General features: G+C 46.8%; 1 pseudogene; it reads right to left on the bottom strand.

Moving 5' to 3' along the window:
- Window positions 1-7,434, bottom strand: LOC124227306 (boLa class II histocompatibility antigen, DQB*0101 beta chain-like; annotated as a pseudogene).
- Between the last annotated feature and the right edge of the window lie 488 nt (window positions 7,435-7,922).

Raw genomic sequence — 7,922 nt, 5'->3', positions numbered from 1 at the left:
AAGTATCCTCAGGAGTCAGTACAGGAGCCCTGTAAAAGAGAAATAAATAGAGAGCAATCAGCACATGGCCTCCTGAGAGATGTGCCCTCTCCCCTCCCATGTGGGGCCCTGCAGCATCAGACAGAGAAAGCTGAGGTCCACAGCACATCATCATCACCTCCGCCAGTATCTGTGTAAAAGTGAAATCAGCTAAAGAAGACACAGCACTTCTGCTCCATGCAGATGTGTGGCAGGCGGGGGATCAGCTGTTATCCTTTTGGAGGATACAAACATTTCACTCCTTTTAGTAAATTAGATGATAATTCATCTTCTTTCCACCACTAGCAGCCTCTTTCAGTCACTTATAAATGCACACGATCAGTACCCACCAATATGTGGCACAAAGTAGGCATCATCCTGGTGTCTAATACCCAAGATGTGGCCCTGGGTCCCACTTTGGCAGAAAGATGCCACCAAAGTGATGGTCTGGTTCTGGGGAACAACTTTGGGAGCTTCCTACAGAAACCAGGTAAACTTCTCCCCCAACCTTGATTCCGGCAGCAGGGAAAAAGCCATGAACCAAGACCATGGAGCCCAGGCATGCTCACCTCAGCCCTTCCCTCTTTTACCTGTCCCCACACCCCCACTGAATCCGAGCAGAAACAGTACCTGCTGGTAGAGGCCCACGAGGTCCTACAAAGGAAGTTATAGTGAGAAAGGTCTCATTAAAGAAACAGCCAGTCCCTCTCTTCCCCCACAGGGAAATGAGACATGTAGCTTCATTGAAAATTTATTTCCCTCCTACCCATCAACCACAAGGTGTTAACTGTTATAAGCTAAATCCCACAGAATGAATGAAACTGTCCCTAGAAAGAAGGGAAGGCTATACTCTGACTCTTTTGAAGGAGGAAGCTTTCAGAAAAGAGCCACTGAGACATGATGAACTGGAAGGAAGTCCTAGAACACACTCCACCAGTCGCCTCTGTGGTCGGAATACCTTTCAACCAGTAAAATCAGGTTCCAATGTCTCCCCCTAGGTTGTTTCATCTCCTCCCACCACCAGCCCAGCCTCCTTCCTTCAGGGTCACGAGGAGGAGGTCTCCCTGAACATCTAGAGGCAGAGGACCCCTGGACAGAGGGTCTCAGCCACAGCTCATCTTCCCCCTTTCCCCACAGCGCCTTACCCTTCTTGCTCCTGTGATGAATGAGAAGGCCCAGCCCGACGAAGATCAGCCCCAGCACGAAGCCCCCAACACCACTCAGCATCTTGCCCTGGGCAGATTCAGACTGCGCCTCTGGGGAGCAGAGCATGAGTGTCAGTATTTGTCACCACACCCCACAGCGTCCCTTTAGGAAGCTTGAAGTCCAGCCTGAGGTACAGGAGGAGGAGGTGCCAGGGCAATCTAGTTCTCCATTCTGAGTACAGCTTGGGGAGGAAAGGACCCACCAATCCTTAGACACAGTGGGTCCAAGGTGAGAGAGGGGGAAGCAGATCTCTGTTCCTCAGGAACACATCTATAATCTTAGACCCCAGGATCCCAGTCACCAGCCATATTATTCAATCCTTCAGGGCTATCAGAGCTGGGTTCCAGGGCCACGGTGTGTAGGGTGATCTCTCTATTGTCTAAAAAGACAGTGAGACTAAAGGTGCTCTAGTCTCCTGTGATTTCCAGCTCACTAGTGACATCAGGGATAAAGGATGGGATGGGCCAGAGGAAGCTCTGCCCTCTGTCTTGTGGGACCCACAGTGAAAGGAGACAAACTGCCCCTTACGCCACTGCATTGTGATGGGGCTCTGGAGGCTGGGGTGCTCCACGTGGCAGGTGTAGACATCTCCTCGCTGGGGAGTCATTTCCAGCATCACAAGGATCTGGAAGGTCCAGTGCCCGTTCCTAATAAGGGGGGTGGACACAACACCAGCTGTCTCCTCCTGGTCATTTCTGGAACCACTGAACTTTGATCTGGCCTGGATAGAAATCTGTCACCGTGAAGACCAGCGGGTGGTGGTGGTTTAGAGCCTCTGTCCAGGATGGGGAGATGGTCACTGTAGGTTCCACTGAAGGGAGGAAAAGACAGTGACATGTGAGACCACATGGCAAGTCTCCCCATGGGGAGAGTCCTCCTTGCTAGCAGAGTGGATAAACTTGGCCACTTTATTAGCTTGAATAAACACATTCGTCAGTTTACTTTTCAGAGTCTCAAGAGATAACAGTAATCATCCAGTGGAAGTTATTCTGTTGATCAAATTGATAAAAAAAGAACCACTTTAAAATTATAAATTGCTATTTTATACAGGCCACTCTTCATAAAACTTAAAAAAAATAAAAATAATAAATTTAGACTTCTTTCCCCCCACACCTACTGAAGGTGATCATCAGGATTAGCTCTAGTGACTCATGATAGGACAGTGACACTGCTTTCTGTTAGTCCCAATGCCCCCATAGTAGAGAAAGTCCAGCAGCTTTGACTCTCTCCTGCTGGCTGGGGGACCATCAACACCATGCATGGCCCTATGAATAGTGACATGGACTGCGAATTAAGAATGTATAGACATTTCCATGTCCAAAAAGTCAGAGAACATTGACCAGTACATCCTTCCTACAAAGCAGTGCTTCTCAAACAGGCTATCTTCCATAATTCTCACCCTGTAATACTGACAAAATTTGAGAGTTAGAGCACTTCTTACAAGCCACTGATCAACAAAGCATCTCTCAGCTTTTAGCCTAACCTTTGCTCAAATGCCATTCTATGGTGAACTCCTCACAATAATGTATATTATTAAATACATGAACTTCCATCTCTGCATAATATATACCACCTATATTTAACTCATTTGTTGACTTGTTCATTTATCCATTCAACAAACATAAATTTGACAAGCACTGGGAATCCAAAGATAAACAACAGACCATGGGCCCTGACATTAAGAACTTGCAATCTAGTAACAGAGCCAAAAAACATGACTGTGGAGCCAGCCCTGATGGCCTAGCAATTTAAGTTCTGCATGCTTTACTTTGGTGGCCTGGGTTTGGTTTCCAGGCACAGAACCACACCACTTGTCTATCAGTAGCCATGCTGTGACAGTGGCTCACAGAGAAGAACTAGAAGAACTTACAACTATACACAGTTATGTACTGGGGCTTTGCAGGGGAAAAAAGGTAGGAAAAAAAAAGGAGGAAGATTGGCAACAGATGTTAGGGCAAATCTTCTTCTGCAAAAAAAGAAAAAAGAGTTTGTATACAACCTCAATATATGTATAAAAATAAAAACAAGTTTTTAAAATGAATGTTGTTTCAAAAATTTGTAATTTTTGAAGGAAAAGAAAGGGAACCTTGAAAACAAATAGCACTGATAAACACTACCTTTGCCCATGCCTCGATTCCTTTATCTTCTGATATTGCTACTCATGGTCAAATACCACACACCTCTCCCTACTTATTTTACACATCTTCTCCTTCACATCTCCAACCATTTTATTGCGTCTCTTATTCCCTCAGTGTGAAACTAGAGTAAATATTTTATGTGTTTTATTTGATAATGTTACATTCTCTCATTTTCTTTTTTTCCCTAATTTTCTTTTAACATTCAAGTTTAATTACTAGCTGCCTACCCTACTTCATTCCCTTGCTATTAAGAATTACTTCCTTGTTCTGCAATCACACATTATTATCATGAATGTTCTCTATAGAAAATATTCAGAGATTCTTGCAGAGGTTGGCCTGGGTTAATGAGAATGTAATGTAAACATGCAAGTATAACTGGGGCTTGCTGAGGTCAGCGGGCAGACTCTGCACCCTGATTAAAGGGCACCCATGAGCCATCATCTGCAGGGAATTGTGCTTTCAGTGTGGACTTTAACTCTTGTTCAGGTTCTCCTGCCTGGAATCTGACTGAAATCGTGGCCAGCTTTATGGATTTATAAAATCTGTTCATCTTAAACAGATTGGGAGTAAAAATAGCATAAATTCAAGGGAAAAATGTTAGAACAATTTTTATGAAACAGAACTGAAAGAGCAAAAATATAAGTACTTGATGGCTCTAGGATGTGGGTCAGATGACAGAAGAGTGAAAAGTCAGCTAAAAGTTATGTGAACGTGCATAGCCAACACTGTGGTCAGACTAGGGATTAATCAGGGAGCTTCCAATCCCTTTGAAAGTATCATTTTGACCCACCAACATTGAAAACAGGCAAGAAGAGACTCATTGCTGCTTCTGGTCATAATCGGCTATTAACGAGGCTTTCTTTCCATTAGTCTCTATATACAGGTGGTAAAGAACACAATGACTGTTGTGTATTTTGGGGAGGCTTCAGGACCTAGTTAACTGTGGGCTGATTGCTTAAAGTGTTTCTTATGTGCCAATATTAGCATATTAAGGTGGCGATGCTAATCCCTAACACACAAAGTAGTTACGAAATTAAATAGCAAAATGCAGATGATGTTTGGGAAGGCAATTGCCTAGAAACAGGTGCTCATTAAATGGTGCTCATTAACTTTCAAATTGTCTATCTACCCCTGAAGTAGATGGTGATGTAGCAGGAAGGGGCGAGGGAAGGGAGGATAGGCAGGGTCCAGGGCAAAAGAAACCTGGAAGAATTTTTATTCAATAATTTAATAGCATCAATTTATTTACTCCCAAACTTCAGCTCTTTCTGTTGTGCTATTTGTTCAACTTTTCTAAGAAATTAAAAATCTGCCTTACAACACCATTCAAGAATTGTTTTTATTTTTAGCAAAGACTTTTTTCCTCAGACTTTGCACTCACAAATTCTAAATTAGATCCAACTCAATAACAGTTTAAAGCATTAAGCAAAATAGTAAAGAATAATCAAGAAAGTCCATTTTTAAGGGTCTTCTTACCTTTCTGTTTTCTTTTGAGCCTAAGTAGATGGCTAACTGAGCACATGCATTCATTAATTTTACAAAAGTTTATCGATCTCATACTGTGCCAGTTAGTGTGTCAGGTACTAGGCATACAAGGATAATTAGTCCCTCCCCTCAGAGGTCCAGAACTAGTGATAGCCATTTAAGAAAACAGAATTGAGATGAATAACAATATGAAACCAAAAAGTTAAAATATGTCACGACCTGTACACCACGTGGCCAAGGTGCCCTGGCGCAGCTATGGGGCAGCCCTAATGCCACCAGGCCAAGCTGTTAAGCCTAGCAGCCCCAAGAGCTCTGCACTAGGGTCAGACAGGGAGACCCCACAGCAGGGCGGCGGGCGGGGAGGAGGGAGGGCGCTCTGCACAGGGCGCTGCTCAGGCGAACATGAAGAACCAGGAAGCGCACACACGGCGGGCAGGAGGCGGGGATGCGCAGAATTACTGGAAACAAGAGCAGAGTGAGGCCACACTGGGAGGCCTGGCCCGCCTCTGGGGGGGGAGACTTCAGCGCAGCTGACCTCGGTCCCCGTGCTGCCCTCGGCCCCGCCCCTCCGCCGCGGGACGCGCCCGCCTCCCTGTCCCCTCCGTGGGTCCGAGGCTCGGGTCCCAAAGGCCGCCCCGCCCTCCCCTCGCGGAGGTGGCCGAGCCCAGGGTGGGCCCCGCGGAGGGCGGGCGGCCGGCGCTCACCTTGGCGCTGCCAGGTAAAGGGGGCCTCTATCTCGTAGTTGTGTCTGCACAGCCTGTTCTCCGCGGCCCGCTTCCGCTCCAGGACGTCCTTCTGTTGGTTCTGGTACTCGGCTTCCGGCCGCCCCAGCTCGGTCACCGCCTGGAAGTCCCCCACGTCGCTGTGGAAGCGCACGTGCTCTTCCCGGTTGTAGATGTATCTGTTCACACTCCGCACCAGTTCTGACCAGGAACCGCACCCGCTGCGTCCGGTTGGTGTAGTAGCACTGGCCCTTAAACTGGAACAGGAAGGTCTCTGCGGGGGATCACAGCCCTGCCGTCAGTCCGGCCTCAGCCCCACAGCCCAACGCAGCAGCCGCTGTGCAGGCCGGCGTTCTGGGTCGCGGCCCGTTGGGTGGCAGAAACCTAAAATCCAGCTGCCACCTTGGGTTCCAGCCCAACGCGGCCCTGCGCCTCCCACTGCAAGCCTGGCATCCTCAGGCAGCTCTTCCTCAGGCCCGCCCCGCTCTGAGGGCTTCCAGAATTGCTTTCATATGAGGAAAGGAGAGCCCTGTCTCTAAGGGCAAGCCCTGCGACCTGAGAACTGAGTACAGAGGGCAGTTGGGTTTATTTTACATTAATCCCCGCACTTGGAGGAATCAGGACATTCTCACATGAAATCCCATTCTCCATAGAACTCCTGGGAAGCACGAAGACATGAGCACAAGCGTTCAAAGGAATGACAAGAAAGGTCTAGAATTAAGCTTGTCCTCGGCCTGAGAAGCATTTGCTCTTGGTCCCTGGGCAAAGTGCATCCCTCCAATGCTTGGGTTTAACTCAGAGTTTTTGCCACCCCTACCTCACCCCAGTGTGAGGCTCTCTCACCCCTGTGTGTTTAGAAGGGACAGACATCTCCTGAGTGGTAAAAAGGAACATTTTATTCACAGAAAGAGCACAGACATTTGAATTAGATAAATTGGATTCTAATTAAACTGTGCTAATTACCAGCTTGGGCAGGTTACTTAGAGGATCTATATCATAAGTATAATTGTATAAAAGGAAGTCATAATACCTACACACGGGGTGTTAGGAAGATTGCGAGAGAATTTATATAAAGATACTAATCTGTGTCTGGAGTGAATGGTTCCTCAGTATGTATTATTTTACTTGTTTACATTCTCCTTTCTCCTAAATTCAGTCCACTGTCAACTCAAGTCTGAATCCCACTCAAGTTACTATTTGACCATAAATCAGTGAAACTTGAAGACTGCCTGTCTCTGGTCACCCTGTCAGCTTCACTCGAATACCAAGAGTTTGCCTCCATGAGCCCTCCACTCAGAGTCAGGAGTGTAGAGTCCTTCCTCAAATATGAGACTACGGAGACCATTGCTGCCCTACATTTTCCCCCAACCCAGAGTCCCATGGTATTTAGTTCACACCCTGAAATGGGAAATCCCACTGTGCCTTCTTTGGAGAAATTCATATCTTCAAAAATAACCCCATGCTCACTTGGTCCTGGCACTGGTGGTAGATGCTCACTTTGTCTCCTCCTCCCCATTCTAACATTCCCGGGCTTGAGCCCATGGGATGAGGAGTGTCCTCACCTCGACATTAGAAGGTGGAAATGAGACTGTAACATACCTCTCTTTCCCACAGAAAGACTGTATTCTGAGATCACAGAATCCCCCACATCCCAGCCCAAGGGTCCCTCAGAGCCTCTTCCCCAGGGTGGTGGCTCTGGGGAGCAGCTGCCCTGCACTCACTTGGAGAGTCTCTGCTCTCAGCCACTGGGGTGCTCAGCACCACCAGCGTCACCATCATAGCTGCTGTCCAAAGGCCTCTGGGCATCTGCAGAGCCATCTTCCCAGATGTAATTGAGAACAAAGGAAGAAGTAACGGTAGTCAACACAGCTCTCACCTGATGGATCTGATGTGCCCACTTCAGAGAATAAAAACCTGTGAAGCTCCCGTACACAGTAGGATTGGAGAGCCCCTAGGAAAGGAACCAATGAGCACTGGAGCTGAAGGACCTCATCTGTCTCTGGGCAGACATTTTTTATGAAGATTCTCAATTCACCGCCTGTCACTGTTTCTCCATCAAACTGCACTGGATGAACATTTGAGGGGAAGATTCTCTCTCAGTTGTAGAAGATCTGAAGATTGAATGCCTTAGGAATTTAAAGAACTGAAAGAAAAATGATTCAAAAATTGACATCTTTGTGATACTTCGTTAAAACCTATAGTTCTTAGTAGGGGAAAATAAGTGGGGATCATACTTCAGGGGAGAGAAACTTATTATCACAGAGATGTTCACTTCTGTTATCTCTGACCGTCTGAGGATCCTTAAGTTGTGGAGGGAGGAGCAGAGCTCTTAGAAGAGGTTTTCAGCTGCAGT

The sequence above is a fragment of the Equus quagga genome, chromosome 15, assembly GCF_021613505.1.
Source record: "Equus quagga isolate Etosha38 chromosome 15, UCLA_HA_Equagga_1.0, whole genome shotgun sequence".
NCBI lineage: Eukaryota > Metazoa > Chordata > Mammalia > Perissodactyla > Equidae > Equus > Equus quagga.
The sequence above is the reverse complement of the archived record's forward strand: the minus strand, read 5'-3'. Positions and strand labels throughout refer to the sequence as shown.